This window comes from Mirounga leonina, unplaced genomic scaffold (assembly GCF_011800145.1).
Source record: "Mirounga leonina isolate KUSES-001 unplaced genomic scaffold, KU_Mleo_1.0 Mir_195, whole genome shotgun sequence".
In the NCBI taxonomy this organism is placed as follows: Eukaryota; Metazoa; Chordata; class Mammalia; order Carnivora; family Phocidae; genus Mirounga; species Mirounga leonina.
The window spans coordinates 7,409,934-7,428,060 of NW_023270490.1; the positions used below are offsets into that span (position 1 = coordinate 7,409,934).

The 18,127-nt window shown below is 46.9% G+C and overlaps 1 long non-coding RNA gene across 1 annotated transcript; it reads left to right on the top strand.

Annotated features, from left to right (window-relative positions):
* Nucleotides 1–2,736: 2,736 nt before the first annotated feature.
* LOC118023996 lies at nucleotides 2,737–6,561 on the top strand. The gene is made up of 3 exons (XR_004682972.1): nucleotides 2,737–2,775; nucleotides 3,206–3,376; nucleotides 3,528–6,561. It is a non-coding gene; the product is annotated as an uncharacterized LOC118023996 (long non-coding RNA).
* The last annotated feature ends 11,566 nt before the right edge of the window (nucleotides 6,562–18,127 follow it).

The window sequence follows — 18,127 nt, forward strand, 5'->3', positions numbered from 1 at the left end:
CTGAGAGTTCTCTCTTCCGTTTATATACCTCTCCCTTCAGATGGACTCCGTCTCTTTCTCCGTGAAACTAACGTTAGAATGTTTTTTGGAAACATACTCAGAGAAAACATACTTCGTCCGGTCTCTTCTCCCCACCCGCCCCATCCGTGCTTTATTTTCCCCAGCACCATGACCCCCACCCACCCTGCCCGGCAAGCCTCTTGCTTCTTTCTTTGGGGTCTGTTCCCACCATCAGACTGTATCTCAGCCTGTTCTGTCCCTAGCACTTAGAATACAGCCCTGCACACAGTAGGCGCTCCATAAATGTTTGCCGACGCAATCAACCCACTTCATAAATGGTGGGCTTCTTTCTCATTACTAATGCTGAAAGCACACTCTGATCTCGCATCTGGGACTTCGAGACGTCGGCGTCTCCCCAAAGCGGGCAAGGAGGTAGCAGCCCAGGGTTTCCCATCCCCGGAATGAGCAGAAAGGTCCTGTAGTCACTGGGGAAGCAGCCAGAACGGGCCTCCAGGGGTGTCAGGGGCCCATGCTCAGGCTCTAACACCCAGGGGTCTGTGATTAGGACAGAAGGGAGCGACGGAGTCTGGAATCTGCTCCTCATTCGTCTGCGGAGCCCACACCAGTCACTGTGAAGGACTGCCTGAGTGCTGGAAGCTTCCAGAAGCTTCTCGCCAGCCTTCAGATATCTGCGGCAGGAAGTGGACGCTCAGGCAGCGAAGGACCATTGTTAGAGCCACAAGCATTTCAGGAATGGTTTCGCAAGGCTCACATTTGCCCTCTTTCTCTCTCTGACAGGGACGGCTGGGGAGGGAGGTCTGCTCGGCAGCCGCACTGAGGAACGCCGGAGGCTGCCTGAGCTCCGACTGCCAGCGGAGCTCTGAAAATGCCCTGGTTTTCCGCCCCGGCTGCGGGCTGGGGTCCCTGGAGCGACGCTCAGCCGGGCCCCACCCCGGGGGTTCTGGTGTGATTGGTCTGGACACCAAGAGTTCTAAAAGGTCCCTCAGGAATTCGAGTGCCCATCCAGGCTTCAGAGTCAGCGTGTTAATGCACGTTTGCCTGTAGGGGTAGCCTGAACTACCCTTTACTGGGCGCCTTCTGCATACTAGATGGTTTTTTGTTTTGTTTTATTTTGTGTGTGTTGTTGTTGTTGTTTGCAAATGTTACGAACTGCGCTCCCTGCGGGGCTCTGATGGAAGCAGCAGACCTGCCCAGTGGTTGGACGGAGCCAGCAGGTGGCGGGTTTGGTGCTTTGGCTTCTTCCTTCACTGCAGTCTCCATGGGAGTTAGACGTGAGGAAACACACTCAGACAAGTGGTTTTCTCCAGGTTGCCGTGAGAAGCAGAATAATGCCCCCCAAGACGTGGCCCCGTCCTAGTCCCTGTAACCTGTGACAAGTCACCTTACATGGCAGGGGGGAATGAAAGTTGCAGAGGGCAGTAAGATTGCTGATCAGCTGCCTTTTCAATGGGGAGATTATTCTGGATTATCTGGATGAGCCCAGAGTCATCACAAGGCTCTTTTAAAACGTGGAAGAGAGAGGCAGGAGGGCCAGTGTCGGAGTGGAAAAGGTAAGATGGGCCTTTCCTGGCTTTGAAGATGGGAGAAGAGGCAATCCATCGCGGAGTTTGGCTGGCCTCTAGATGCTAAGAAAGGCAAGAAAACAGATTTTTCCCCAGAGCCTCCAGGAGGCACGCAGCCCTGCCGACACCTTGACTTTCAGCTCAGTGAGACCCATTCTAGACGTCCGAACTCCAGAACTGTAAGAGGACAATTGTGTGTTGTGTTAAGACGCTGACGTTGTGGTGCTTTGTTATAGCAGCTGTCGGAAACCCATACAGTCGCCTAGCTAAGTAAGTGACGGCGTTGCGCTCCGAATGCAGGCAGCCTGACTCCGTGGCAGCGGGAAACATGCACTCACAGCCTGGATTTTCTGGGACAACCCTGATTTCAGTATTCGTCTCTGCATAAGAGCTCGAGGTAGGGACAACACAGCTCTGTGCCTATACGACAAGAAGGAACTTCCTTATTGAATTTATTTTTCCTCAGTAGCTGTCAAACCCCCACATGGCAAGGACCTTAGTAACCTCTAACATCCTTTCTCCCCATAGTAACGGACCCCCGACGGGGAGCAGGGGCTGCCCAGAATATACCCTACACTTCCCAGCCTCTCTGGGGTTTAGGTATGGTCATGTGACTGGCATAGCCAATGGGAAGCACTCTTTGAGGCAAGGGGTGCACAGGGCTGAGACATCCTGGACCTTGCAGACAAGGCATCACCTTAGAAAGGGGACCCAACAGGCTCCTCCGCAGGGTGGGTATTTAGAAGGGTCAGCAATAGGCATGGAGGGCATGCAAGGTCTTTACTAAAAAGCTGTCTGTGAAATACCATGTTTTATCTCTCAGAAAACCTGCTAATTGAATTTCCCCTCCTTTATTGGTTAACTTAGTTTTGGCTAGAGAGGCTTCACCAAGTTTTGGAGTCTCTGCCTTTTTCAACTTGTGACTCTGCCATCCTCATGCTCCAAAATTGTTGCTTGAGCTCCAGCCATTGAATCTCCTTTCCAAGCTGGGGGTGGGGAAGAGAAAGGAACAGAGAAGGAACTGCTCCTTTTTTTCTTTTTTTTAAGATTTTATTTATTTATTTGACACAGAGAGAGAGAGACAGCGAGAGAGGGAACACAAGCAGGGGAGCTGGAGAGGGAGAAGCAGGCTCCCCGCCGAGCACGAAGCCCAACACGGGGCTCGATCCCAGGACCACGACCCGAGCCGAAGGTAGACACCCAACGACTGAGCCACCGAGGCGCCCCACCTCTGCTCCTTTTAAGAACATTTTCCACACTGCTATGTCCCATGGCCACACCTCACTGCAAGGAAAATGTGTCTTTATCCTGGGTGGTCCTGCGACCAGCTAAAATTATAACTGAGGTGAGGGCGGAACACAGATACTGGGGACACCCCACACTTTCTGCTATGTTCTGCCAAATCAGATCTGTTCAGAAGGACCGTCTGATGACAGGTGGGAGCTTGATATAACAGTGTCGTTCCATTTAAGTTGATTGGCTGTGTGGCCTTAGATGAGCCGCTTGACCCTTCTGGGCCTCTTTTGTTCACCTTCAAAATAACTGAAGTAGAATAACAAAGTCTTTAGTGTGTCTTTCGGCAGAACCCTCTTCTACGAGTCTGAGAACCGTCTCCTTTTCAGGCACAGAGGACGTCGTGATATTCAAAGAAAATGGGCGCACGGCATGCTTGGTGCGTCTTTGGTGTCTGGCTGACCCGGCCTCCTGTCCTGAGGGGCGGGGGGAAGCCGCCTTCCTGGCTCGCCTCCTCCTGGCCAAACGCAGATGCAGGTTTTGGACCAAATGACTACAAGGTACCCAGCACACCTTGCATCAGTGCCACTTCCACTGGCCGATCATCATTTTAACCGAAATAAAATAAGGACTGGGTCTGTTTCATCCTGCTGCTGTACCAAATGACCATCCACTTAGTGGCTCGAACAGCCGCGATTTCTTCTCTTACAGATCTGGAGGTCACAAGTCCCACACGGGCCTCGAGGGGCTGCGTTCCTTCTGGAGGCTCCGGGGGAGAGTCCGTTTCCTGCTCATCGGGTCGTCGGCAGAATCCAGCGTCCTGTGGCTGGAGGCCTGACATCTTTGGAAGGCGGCAGCCTGCTTACCGCGGGAATGAAGTCCTGGGTGTCCGTGAGGTCACGAACGGATTTGTTGCCAGAAACTGAATTGTCGTTTAGCAATTAGGCCCCCGGTTGTGTTCGGCCTGCACGTAGCCAGTCAGGTGGAGGTCAGGTGTGAGCAGGGAGGCCGGGACGCTGAGCCACAGCGTCCTTTTCCTCCCCACTTCTGAGCTGTCCTGGACGGGTCCTTGTTATTCCGGCCTCGGGGGTTCCCTGCCTCCCTGGCTAGCTCCTCCCCGAACGCACAGCTCACTCTTTCTGGAACACACTTCCGCATCCGACGATACCTCCTGAAATGTGCCCAAGGCAGAGAACCTCTCTTGTCTCCACCCTCCACCCGGCTCTCCCAGAGGACAGCTCTGCATCTGAGGTTAAGGACCAAGTGGCCAAGGGTGGTCGTTTCGTTGAGGCCTAGATGGTGGGGTGCCCACATCAGCCCCCAGTTCTGGCAGTGGCTGGGGAGGCAGGCCAGGGCGGCTCGGGCACCCGGGCTTCCGAGTCACACTGCCCGGGTTCAAATCCTGGCTCCACGTGAGAGCTGGGGAGCCTGGAGCATGTTTCTTGACTTCTCTGTGCCTTGCTTTCCTCTCTTGTAAAAGGTGAATAATGATGGCATTTCCCTCAAGGGATGGTTGATTGAATGAGATAATCAGCGCCAACTGCTTGCACTGGGGAGAGCCTGGAACTTTCGCCATGGGTTGGTAATCCCACGGTCATCACTGTCATGGGGTCAGCACATGCTCCGCGCTCGCACTGCAGCTGTGGGCTCGGTGGGCATCCCGCATCAGCCGAGGCTCCGTCTGGGCATCATGTGGGCAGGGGCACAGGGTGCTTGGGGGGGACAAGGAGCTGGCACGTGTTTCTCCCAGGCTTGTACTCCCTCTAAAGAAAAGTTCAAAAAGCAGCAACTTCAACTCTCTTTACTTGGGATTCTGTTTCTCTTTTACAGGCCGTGTGAGATGGCTTTGACCTTCGATCTCGCCCCGCTCAGCACCGGGGGTGTCTAGGCAAAGCTCTGGCCAAATTTCTAAGGCTCTTTCTAAAGGGCAGATGCCATTCAGGGCTATCCCATGTGATCCTCAAAGTCCCTTGCAGAAAAGGTGGGATTACCCTCCGTCTATATAGATAGTAATAATGGTAGGAGATACTGCTTAGCACTTCCTAGGTACCAGGGTCTGTGCCAAGCACGATCAAGAATCCAAGGGGTGGCCTGTCTTACAGAGTGAGAACTAGCTGGCATCCCTTACAAATGGGAGGAGGTAGCAGGAATCCAAGACCAGGCTGGTCTTACTCAGCCTGCGCTCTTTCTTCTGTCGCCTGATTAAACAATAATTCCAGATTTTTAATTTCCCCTAAAGCACCAGCTTCCTCCTTGACACCATGCTGAGCACATTTGGACGTGGGGAGAGAAGGGGAAAAGTCACCATCTCCTAGTTGAAGCTTGGTTACTCTGATAGATGTCCTTGCAGAGCCACATCACTCTGCAAAGAGAAACTTCGGTTGTAAAAGATGAATGTTGTGCCCATCTAGATCAGATTTAGAAAGCCCCATGCTGGGAGTTGTGCTACTTACAAATATTGCTCATTATTAGGTTGCTTTTACCGTTTGGTAAGGAATTTAAATCCCCCATCAAGTAAGTGAATTGCTATTAATTTAAAAGAATAGCCTTGGATTTCCACTTCTTTCTAAATAAAGTCTCAGGGAGAGAAAAGGGACAGGTGGACATTACAGGTGAATTTTGTTGCATATTTGTAAAATTCCAAGGTGTGTGCAAATGAGAACAAACACGGGGATGCGGATATTAGCTTAAGCTTGCTGCGAGCGTGCCACTTCTTAACTCACTCTGAAAAATCCAATACTTCAAAAAAAAAAAAAATCTTTACTATGCTGCTACAGTAAATGGAAAACACTACCGCTTGCCAGAAGCAATACTCATCATTGTCATTATTAGTGGGGACATTGTGAGCATTCACCCCATGGCAGGAACTGCCAGAATGCTTTGTAGACTGTGTGACAGGTTCTTCCTCGTGGATGTTACTCTAGGAGACTGGCTCCATTATTCCCATTTGACAGATGAAGAAACTGAGGTCCAGTCCTCCTTAGTACATCAACGATAGGGGTGTCAATGAAGACAGGAAACCTACTTCGATCCATCTTTTTAATGCACCTGGATTGCCTTGTTCCCCTCTCCCCGCCCCTGACTCCACTCACCTATCTCCTATCATCCTTAAAAGTTGAGAAACTTTGCCCAGTGTCACCCCTCCGCCCCCAGCCTAGGCTGGAGGAGGCCCTCTCCCCTCCCACCTCTGGAGCTCGGAGGCACCCACCACAGGCCTGTCCATATGCACCCTTCTCCTTCAGCAGGCGGGCTCCTCCGGGGCAGGGACAGAGCCCCCCCACTCCCCCTCCCCAGCCAGGGCACACGCTGGGGGCTCAGCGAACACTTGTTGAGTAGATGAGTGGAGGAAGCGAATGCGGAAAGCAAGTCAGAACCAGGGTCCTGCACAGCTGAGGTGCCCCGGTGCTTGAGGTGGTCCTTGCCTTTGGTTTCAGTGATGATGTGTCTCTTTTTAGGGCCACTGCTCTGAGCCTCTACAAAATGGGACAACAGAGGAAGGGAGCCACACTACTGCAACTCATCAAGTGAGTTAATACTGTGGCATCTGGAGCCGTTCCTGGCTCAGAGCAAATGCTCAAAAAGATCAGTAACATTATTTATTATCATGCTATATATTGTCTATCCACATATAATCACCATTTATGACAGGTGATGTTGGTTTTCCATTTACGGTCGTGTTGTGAGGTTTCAGTTGAAAATAAATGTATTTGATTCTTAAAAGTGAGTTGAAAAGGATTAAATATCAGCGAGTTGGTACCCAGTCTGGTCCAGTTCCTGCAGTGGTATTGAACGACGGGGTAACAAGACCCCAGGGGAAAGGAACTCAGTGTGGGGCAGCTTTTGTAATCACAGGCTGGTTGCCTGGAGTCCAGGGCCACGTGGCCATCCTTGTGGCCATCCTTGTGGCCTGGGGCACTGAGTGGCCGTGGAGAGGCCAAGGGTCATAGGAGGAGCCTGCACAAACCTGTCCCGAATCGTGGCTGTGCTCCCACCCAGGGCAGCCTGCACCCCAGACCAGGGCTGGTATTTTTAGTGCATCAGCACCCTGCACAGCCTCCTACACTCTGACCAAATTTAGAAATCTCAAGAGGTCTTTGCACTTCCACGCCTTCAGTGGGAGCAATGAATGAAAAGGCCTCCGGCTCTCAGTCTAGCTAGAGCCAGCCTTAACGTTTGCAGGGCTGTCTCTCTGGACTGGTGGGGAAGCCCAGGATTTATCCAGCGGTGAGAGAAAGCAAGCTGCAGAATCACGTGTGTGGTCTGGGGCCACTTCCGCAAAAGCACAACAAAATCCGCCACGTGAAAGCGTGTCTGGGCTGCGGAGCCAGGAGAGGGGTGTGGGAGGGACCCCCTCTGCACAGACTGCCAACAACGGGAATGGGGGTGGGGTGGGGAACGGGGTGGCACCGGAGGCTGGGGAGATGAGAAACTGTGTGTGCTCTTATCAGCGGTTTATATTTACCATTTCCTTTGTTACAACAAGTATGTGTTTCTTCTGAAATTTGAAAACCCTGAGCACCAAAGGTCTAAAAACATCTCAAGACTGAAAAGCCTCAACCTGAACGCTTCTAAGGAATCTCAGTGAACCCAGTGCTTCCAAGACTGCAAGTGGTAGACCCTCACTGCTCTGACAGCCACACATCCATCCCTAATTGCCCAGATGTTCCCCAGAGGCTCCTGCTCAGGGCTCTGGTCCCCCAGTTCTAACTCCACCCCTGGCCCCAGGGAGGGGCGTGGCCATGGCTGGCCAATCAGAGCACTGCATGTCCCTGGCTCTCCAGGACTGGGGCTGGCCCCTAGCAGGGAGATGACTGGAAACAGAAAACCCAAAACCCTTTGCTGAAGAGTTACTGTGGAAGCTCCTGTCCTATGAACCAATTCGTTCCCTGTTGGCGGAGATTGTCTGAGACTTGTCTGAGTTGGGATTGGGTCTCTGTGAGCAAAGGTCTGATGGCTGAATGACCAGGAATGTTGATATAGGTGGTTAAACAAGGCCGTATTAAAATTAAATAATATAAGTTTATAATTAAATGAATTATATTAAAACCAAAGGTAGTAAATACCCAGAACGTATCACCCCCTGGCTTAATTCACTACACTTTACTTTCTATGCCCTTGGGGTGATTTACCTCCACTGTTTCTCTACAGTGGAAATGCCCTATGATGGTGTATGCCTGGGGGGTCTCTTCCCAACTCCACACCCACGGAGTCATGCTGGTAGCTTGGAACATGTCATGGAGGGAGTACTTACACCATGGGATCTGGCAAATGCCACCAATAGGCTTCTCCCACCCAAAGCCCTTGTTAAACGCTTACCAGCAGAAAGGAGGCCAGGTAACACATGCAGGGATTCGTCTGTTCTTCAGGAACCCCAAGTAATAGGAAGGAGAGTGTGTAAGCATCTTCAGGGCGAGAACCCACACTTTATTTCATGTGGTTTTTCCCAGCACCTAGCTGAGACATTCAATTTCTGCGTGTTGATTGACTTACGGAAATGAGGATCCAAGAAGTCAAGGGCTTTGCCCAAGGTCACCTGGGGTGGGGTAAGGACCTGAGCATAGTTACTCCAGATCCTGAGCCCCACCTTGGGATCAGTTCTTTCTTTGTGCACTGCCCTCTGACACCTTGCTGACTGAAAGGCCCTGTGGGATGCTGGGCCAAAATGCTCTGTGGTCAGCAATGAAGGAGAATCTGCTCCTCCCAGTGGCCCTGATGTTCAAGGCCTCTGTTTTGAGCACTCATTCCTTGACAGCTTGCAACTTTGCAAGGTGATTTTAGCAAGTGCATGGGCACAGCATTTAATAACACGGAGTCCCAAGTTGAGGGGGGCATGGCTTTTCCAAAATACATGCAGCAGAAACCAAAAGGACAAATAGACAAATCCACAATTATAGATGAAGACCTCAGCATTGTCCTCTCTAAGCTGTTGAAAGAATAAAAAGACAGAAAATCAGTAGGGATATAAAAGCCCTGGACAATCCTATCAACTTGACCTAAGTGGCATTTTAGAACATTCCACCCAACAGCAGAATACACATTTTTCTCAAGTGCACATTGAACATTCACCAAAGTAGACCTTCCTCTGGACAATAAAACAAATCCTAACAGACTGAAGAGAAATGACATCAGACAAAGTGTTCTCTGATCATAATGTAATAAATTTGGAAATCACTAACAGAAAGGTATCTGAAAATTCCCAAAGATTTGAAAGTTAAACATACTTCTAAATAACCTATGGATCCAAGTGGTAATCTCAAGGGAAAGTAGAAAATATTTTGAACTGACTAAAAATAAAAACACAACATATCAAGGTTTATAAAATGCAAATAAAGCAGTACCGAGAGGGAATTTTATAACATCGAGTGCTTACGTTAGAAAATAAAAAACGGTTTCAAATGAATTCCCCAAGCTTCTACTTTAAGAAACCAGGAAAAGAGTGGCAAATGTAATCAGAAGGAGCGAAGTGATAAAGACAAGAACAGAAATCAATGGACTTAAAATTAGGAAAACGAGAAAGAAAATTAATGAAACAAAAAAGCTGGCTCTTTGGAAAGATGAACAAAATTGATAAACCTCCAGCTAGACTGACCATGGCAGAAAAGGAGAAGACAGAATTAACAGTGTTAGGAAGGAAGGAATTGCTATAGACTCTCCAGACATAACAAAGATAATAAAGGAACATCACAAACAACTTTATTCCCTAGAATTTGCAGCTGAGATGAAATGAGCAGTTGCCTGAAAGACATGAACTACCAAAGCTGGCTCAGGCAAGAAGACTCAGCCATAAAAAAGAATGACATCTTTCCATTTGCGACAGCATGGATGGATCTAGGGAGTGTAATGCTAAGCGAAATAAGTCAGAGAAAGATAAATACCATGTGATTTTACTCATATGTGGGATTTAAGAAACAAAACAAATGAACAAAGCAAAAAAGAGACAAACCAAAACACCAGACTCTTAAATAATTACAGAGAACAAACTGGTGATTACCAGAGGGGAGGTGGGTGGGGGGATGGGTAGGGAAAAAGAAAGAAAAGAAAGAATAGATAACCGGAATAATCCCGTAGTTATCAAAGAAATGAAATTCACAGTTACAACTTTCTAATAAAGAAAACTCCAGGTCAGGTGCCTTCACTGGTAAATACTACCAATCAAGGAGGAAATACTCTTAATTCTACACAAACTCTTCTAGAAAACAGGAAAGGAGGAAACACTTCCTAATTCATTTTATGAGGCTAGCATTATCTTAATGCCAAAGATATTACAAGAAAACTATAGACGAATATTGCTTGTGAACATGAATGAAGAAAATGCTCAACAAAATATTACCAAATCAACTTTGGCAAAATATAAAAAGGATAATAGATCATGACCAAGTGAGGTTTATCCTGAAATGCAGGGCAGGTTCAACATCAGAAAATCAGCCAATGTAATCCGTCATATCAGCAGATATAGAAAAAGCATATAATCATCTTAATTGATGCAGAAAAAGCACTTGACAAAATTCAACACTCTCTCATGATGAATTCTCAGCAAACTGGTAACGGAAAGAAATAAAGGCTTTTACCAAAAACTTATAGCTAACATCATGCTTAATGGCAAGACACTCAATGTAATTCCCCTAAATTGGGAGCGAGGCAAAGATACCTATTCTCACCACTCCTATTCAGCATCATACCGGAGGTCCCAGACAGTGTAATATGGCAGGAAAATAAAAACAGAGACAGATTAGAGAGGGAGAAATAAAATTGTCTCTATTTGCAGATGGCATGATTATCTACACACAAAACATAAGGGAATCTACAAACTACCAGAACTGATCATAAGTGAGTTTAGCAAGGTTGCAGGATACAAGGTCAATATACAAAACTCAACTGCATGTTTCTGTACTAGCAATGAACGATAAGAAACCAAAATTTCAGAAGCAGTACAATTTACAATAGTACCAAAAATCAAAACAAACCAAAAAACCATGAAAAACTTTGGTATAAATCCAACATCTGTGCAAGATCTATATGCTGAAAACTACAAACAATGATGAAAGATATCAAAGACTTAACTAAATGGAGAGATATACTGTGTTCATTGACTGAAAGCCTACATTGTTAAAATGCTAAATTCTTTCCAAAAGGACCTATAAATGTATATCCCTGCAAAGTCTCAGTAACATTTTCCTGTACAAATCAACAAGCGTATTTGACAGTTTATAGGGAAAGGCAAAAGATCTCGGATAACCAAAACAATTTAGGAGAAGAAGAACAGTGTTGGAGGACTCACATTTTCTGTTTCAATGCTTACTCTAAAGTTATAGTAATCAAGGCAGCCTGGTACTGATGAAAGGCTGGATCAGTGGAACAGAATGGAGTCCAGAAATAGATCCCCACATGTGTGACCAATTTGTTTTCAGCACAGCTGCAAGGGGAATTCAGTGGACAAAGGATAGTTCTTTCAATCAGGGGCACCGGAACAATTGGTCATCCACAGTGAAAAAATGAACCTCGATCCACACCTTTCAAATTTGACTCAACATGGATCACAGACTTAATTGCAAAGCATAAAATTATAAGACTTCTAGAAATAGACCTAGGAAAATATCCTGTGACCTTGAGTTATGCAGAGATCATCCATGCCACTAACAGAATGATTCATCAAAGATAGGATAAATTAGATTTCATGAAAACTTGTAAAAAATCTGCTCTTTTGAAAACACTGTTAAGAGAACGAAAAGGCAAGCCACGGACCATGCGAAAATACCTGCAAAACTTATCAAGATCAAGAGTCCCTAAATAACTCTCCAACAACCCAATTTAAAAAAAGAGTTAAAAGATCTGACCATTTTAGCAAAGTAGATATGCAGATGACAAAGAAGCCCATGGGAGGATTTTCAAAATCACTAGTTACTAGTGAAATGCAAATCAAATTAAAACCGCCCCGAGATATCACCACATACCAACTAGGATGGTTAAAAACAAAACAGTGCAAACCCTGACAAAACCGAGTGATGGTGAGGCTGTGGAGAAACTGGAAGGCTCATCCCCGGCTGGTAGGAGGACGGAACGGTGCATCCACTTTGAGAAACAGTTTGGCAGGTTCTTGTGATGTTAGACATACATCTCCCTTAGGACTCTGAATTCTCACCTCGAGAGAAATGGAAATGCATGTTTGTGCACCACTGTTGATGGCTTTGTTCGTTATCTTCCCGAACTGCGAACAGCTCGCGCGTCCTTGAGCTGGTGTACGGATAAGCAAATGGCAGAGTATCGTACGATGGAATTTGACTCACAAATAACAAGAAAGGAGCAAGTGAGCCACACAAGAGCAGGGCTGACTCTCAGAGGCATTCTGTGCAATAAGAGAAGGCAGACCCAAATACTTAGTGTATCATTCTTTCTCTGTGACACGCTGGTTGTGACAACCGGGGACATAAAGAAATCAGTAGTTGCCGGGGGTGGGGAGTGGGGTATGGCTGGCTCCAGAGCCAGATGGGGTGACAGACCTGCTCTGAGTCTTGACCCTGGTGATGGTTACACGACCACGCATCTGTCAAAACTCATAGAACTGTATACAAAGGGGGAATTACTCTGTAGGTAAGTTATACCTCAAAAAAAAAAAAAAGTAAGACAAAGAAAAAAAAGGCATTTTTGGAAAATGGCACTAAAGGATTCTGGTATCCATTTCACTTAATTAAAAAGTATGATTAGTAAACTAATTTGCATTTGGACTCCATTTGAAGGCCCCACCTTCCCACGACAGATTTCTGGTGTTTCACGGAATTTTTTTTAAAACAACACATTTGAAAAGTATAAGCAAATATCTGTCTGTACACATCCAGCCCTCCACGCTGAGATCCTCCCACCTGTCGAAATAAGAGGGAGGAATAATTTCTTTTAAAGATTTTATTTATTTGAGAGAGAGAGAAAGAGAGAGCACAAGCCAGGGGAGGGAGCAGAGGGAGAAGCAGACTCCCTGATGAGCAGGGAGCCCGATGCAGGGCTCGATCCCAGGACCCCGAGATCATGACCTGAGCTGAAGGCAGACGCTTAACTGACTGAGCCACCCAGGTGTCCCCTCAAAGGTAGGAATAGTTTTTAAGAAGACCCAGCTGTTCTTATTCGGAAATGGGTCTGGATGACTCAAAGTGGAACATTGCCCCCAACACAGGACAAAACAGCTTGCCAGGTCAGACAAATGCATTTTCCAGCGGTCAGTCCGTCTTGTGCGTGCTCTGCGTGATACATGTTCTGTCAGCTGGGAGGAGTCACTCCTGTGTCCCTCCCCTTCCCACGGGCTATGCTCTGTCACCGTAAAAAGGCTGTCACATTCGCTCCCCGGTCACCTGAGTGTGTGATCTCAGTGCTAAAGCGCGGAGGAGGTCTGGCAAATTCCGCAACATGGGTCACGTGTCACTCCCAGAGCTCTACCTTCTTCCATTCCTTCTGGAACAAAAACCAGTTGGCAGGTCATCAGAGAGATGCTGAGTCGCTCTCTTTGGGTAGAACCACCTAGAATGAGATGTTTAGGGCCTGGCGACTGAATACACCTTCGGTTTTCCCAACATTTGTGAAAACAGGGAAGAGACCAGCTTGGGGAATAGGTGCCCTCTGCCCCTCTCCCATACTCCCAGGGCTGGCTTTGCACCAAACCTGGCCATGGAAAATGCTGATGCTCGTGTGCCACTCCCCCAAGAGTATCATCCTGTGGGCCTGCAGGGGTCCGGTCTGGGGGTCTGTATTTTTCACAAGCTCCCTAGATCATCCCAACACCTGGAGATTCCTGAACCATGGTTGTTGAGGGCCTTGGGGTCACTGGAAATTCCCCCAAGGTTGATGGGATCAGATGACTGTCAAGTATGTTGTATGGCCAGACACATGCGGAGCCATGATTCAGGAGGAGCCCTGCTCACCAAGGCAGATGGAGTGACCAGGTGACCGGCACAGTGACAAGCACATATCCAAATGCCAGGGGACGCTGCTCTGAGCAGGACCCAGGCACTCGGTACAGGCAGCCGCCAGAGCAGGAAGCACCCCCAGAGAACTGGGGTGTCCCTGGAAGACCATGTGGGCGTGCCACCCCCCCTCCTGCTGCAGGCGGGGACAGGGGCTCCAGCAGCGTCCTCCCCGACCTGCCGACTCCACCCCATTCTCCCAGCTCCTCTGCAAACGGCAAACGCACTAGGCTGCAACCTGGCGGCTCGTGCATAACAGGGCTCTTCTCAGTTTCCTAAAAAATTACTTGCCTTGAGATTTGGCTCTTCTGAGGGATTGGATGTTCAGTAGTCAGATGGAACATGGATCATTTGTATGGGATTGTGTATCCGCATTTTTGGGGTCATGTTCTAAATTCCAGGCTGACAAAGTCAAAAAAAGATCGAGGTCAGCCATTGTGACCCCTTTCTAGGGGAAGTCATGGGGGGCTGACCCTGTGGTCTCCAGAGTTCGTCCTGGGGATAAATGTTCCAGGGGTCTCACTGCTAAGTGGGACACATCCATCCGTGAAGTCTAATTTTCTCCACCTCCTCCCAAAGGGTCCTACTTTCAAATACTAGCTCTTTAAAGTTAGAACTAGCATCAGAACTCTGGGCCGGTTTAATGACGCTCCATGGCTGGAACACAGCAAAGGTGTTTATTCCTGGATTTCCTTTAAAATCAATTTTTGAACTCCTAGGGGCAGCTGTATTTAAATCCTTCTATACCAGCAGCAAACCCGGGCATGCCTCTGTAATGAAACTTTTTTTTTCCTGCTCAAGACAAATTATTTAACTGACAACATGGCTGTTTTTATTGAATAGAAAAATCCTAGAATCTCTTTAAAAATTATTTTGTCCGTATTCCCATATAATTTCAATGCTGCATGCACCTTACTCTCATTTTTTTTAGGGGGAAGAGAAGTTCTCAGGCTTTGAAATACTCGCTGAGCTTCTCCCCACAAACAAGTGCGTGTTTCCAGTTTCCAGGTGGCCATTAAGGAACAGAGCTGCCTTGGGAAAACACAGCCTTTTCTACCAATATAGTGACTGATGCTGATTGACTTAAAGTAATTCATTGTCTAGCATGATCTTTTCTGTTATCATTTGACCGATTCTGATAGTTCAGGCCTCAGGATGTAATTATAGTAACTATCAGGATGAGTCTTTTAATCAGCGACCTTTGGACTCATATACAAACTGTCATATTTCATTAGCAGGAAGTGACGGCAACATGCTGTTTCAGCTCCTTGCTTGCTCCTACGGGGAATATTGCACCACGAGAGCTATTTGCAGCCTTCCTATATGGTCTCCTGTGGCTGGCTTCCAGCCATGGTGGCTCAGTTAAGAGGGTTTGTTTTGTTTTGTTTTGTTTTCCCGAATTTTTGGTCCCCGTGAGCACAGTTGAGTGTCCCGTGCAGGGCTCTCTGCAAATGCACAGAAGAATCAGCATGTGCATCTTTGGAAATCCTAAACTGTGCTTGCTTGTAATACAAGGATTTATTGAAACAAAGCTCCTAATCATAGCCATGCCTTGGAAATTATACAGAAGTTACTAAAGTAGCATCATAAACTAGGCTGCCACTTAAAATCCTTGTTTTGTCTGATACACTCAATTAAAAATCAACTGCCATAAGGAGATGGGGTCATGTGGAAACTTTTAGTTGATCATTTGAGGCTTTGACTGGACGTGTTTAATAGCGCTGCCCATTAACGCTGGATTGTCATAGAGACCACGTTCACGGGGGCTGTTCGGTAAGCTTCTCAATAGTTATCAAAAGGAGTTAACATTTCTAAAGGAAACATCTGGAAAAGGAGAGTTTCTTGCCATTTTCAAAAGGTGGGCACTTTGTAATATGAACTGCTCCCCGCTCCCCAAGCCTTTCACTGACTGACCTCGAACAATAAACAGCATCCGTCAGGCCTTTATACAGTAACGCTGTTGTCAAACAATGTTGTAATCTAAACACCCTTCCCCCAAAACAGAGACGTTAAATTGTGCAAGAGGTGTACATTCCAGAACGGTTTCCTGCTGGATCTCAAAACCGTTGTAAAGCGTTCTAAAACGCAGAGCCGAGCAAAGAGTCCTCCCGCGCGGGTTTTGCAAAGGCCCCTTTCTTAGCCACCTCGAGGGCAAGAAATCCTCCTGCTCCTCTTGAAGACAGACCTGCTTTTGGTTCATCTTTCTGTACCGTACAAAATCGATCCAACTAACCGCCGAGACTTTGTTATAATGGAAAAGAAAGAAATGCCTGCCCTCTTGTGGGTACGATTGTTCTTGCTCCTGTCACGGAAATCCAATGCACTCATCGTGCACTTGAGGACCAAATGATCTTCTCCTTTTGCCCGGGTGTCGGTCTGGGGGGAGTCTGGGCACATAGCTGAATCAAAGCTGAGCAGGCGCGTTTAGCCCTATGGGATACCTCATCCAGGCAAAACACTGCAAATGACCTGTAAGGTCTTGTTGAAGTGTTTGCGATGGTGTTCAGATACAAACTGGGCTTGCTTTTTTGACCATGTTTCTTTTTAAGTTAAAAAAATTTAATTGTAATAACATACACAGTGAAAAATGTACTTTTAACCACTTCTATGTATGCAGTCCAGTAGTGTTGAGTGCCTAACATCGTTTTGCGAGTGGTTCCAGAGCTCTGTCTTGCAAAACCGCAGCTCTATCCCCATTAAACACGGACTCCCATTCCCTCCCACCAGGCCCCCGGTAACCACCATGCTACTTTCTGTCGCTATGAACTGGATGATTCTAACTACTACATGGAAGTGGAAATATATGGTATTTGCCCTTTGGGTCTGGCTTACCTCACTGAGCATCATGTCCTTAAGGTTCATCCCTGTTGTAGCCTGGGCCAGAGTTTCCTTCAAGGCTGAATTATGTTCTACCGAATGGATAGTGCACATTTTATTCATCTACTCATCCACCGATGGACATTTGGGTTGCTTCCACCTTTTGGCTATTGTGAATAACACTGCTGCTCCCCTGGCTGTACGAGTCTCCCTCTGAGAACCTGCTTTCAGTTCTTATGGGTATATAACCGGATTGCTGGATCATACGGTAATTCGATTCTTAATTTTTTGATGGACCCCACTGTTCTCCACAGTGGCCGCACCATTTTCCAGTCCTATCCACAGTGCACAAGGCTCCAATTTCTCCACATCCTTACCAGGCAAAGGGGACATTTTTAGAACCATCATTCACAGAAAGCAAAGATAGCAATTTAAGCCATTTCATTTTATTGAGTTATGCAGAACAGCTTTAAACAACAAATAAGAAGGTGTTACAAAAAGTCAAAGTGTCACAATAGCATACAATAGGGAATTTAAGCCTCATCATGTGAACTCAATTAATTTGCTCTGATGAAAAGAATATAATGCCCTTCCAGCTGGAGAGTGCCCCTACGTGTTCACTTTATACAGGGCTTTTGGGCTTTGAAGATCAGCAGATCAGCATTTTAAGAATTTGAGTTTAGTTAACCGGGTGTATGTGGCGGGGGGGGGGGGGGGGGTCCTTACACAATGCACCTGTGTAGCAAATCATCGTGATGCACGCTTTTAATATCTCACAACTTCATTTGCCAATTATATCTCAGTAAAGGCGAAAAAACGGAATTTGGGACCTATGGATGATTTTAAACTAGGGGGAGAAAAGTTCAGAGCAAACACAGCTGCCAAGCTAAGAAGAAAAGTATGAAAAATATATCATTATAAAGATGGGTACTAGTTAATTTTAAGTACTAAAGGGGCATTTCACATGTTGCTCGAAGCTGAGAAAAGTCTCTTCAACTGGCAAAGGAGAAATACTCACCAATTACAGGGCATGACATGCGAAGTACAATTTCTTCACAAATAACACATTTCATTATCAGTACACATTTCATTACGTTTCTCCTCACTCTGCCACTTATTTTTTTTTAAAGATTTTATTTATTTATTTGAGAGAGAGAATGAGAGACAGAGAGCAGGAGAGGGAAGCGGGTCAGAGGGAGAAGCAGACCCCCCCGCCGAGCAGGGAGCCCGATGCGGGACTCGATCCCGGGACTCCAGGATCATGACCTGAGCCGAAGGCAGTCGCTTAACCAACTGAGCCACCCAGGCGCCCTAAAAAAGTATCAACAAAGTAGTTTTCGCAAAACAAAAGGGTGATGAACTGTATCCTAGTAGGTGACAATGGACTGTCACCAGGGAAATTTCATACCTGCCAGAAAACATAATTTATGAAGAATACAAACTCTAAAAGTGAACCTTGCTCGTAGACCAGAGTAAAATAATTATGCATGACCGTCTAGAGGTTTCCATCTTCTACTCAGCTTTTTTTCCCCACAATATCAAGATCTT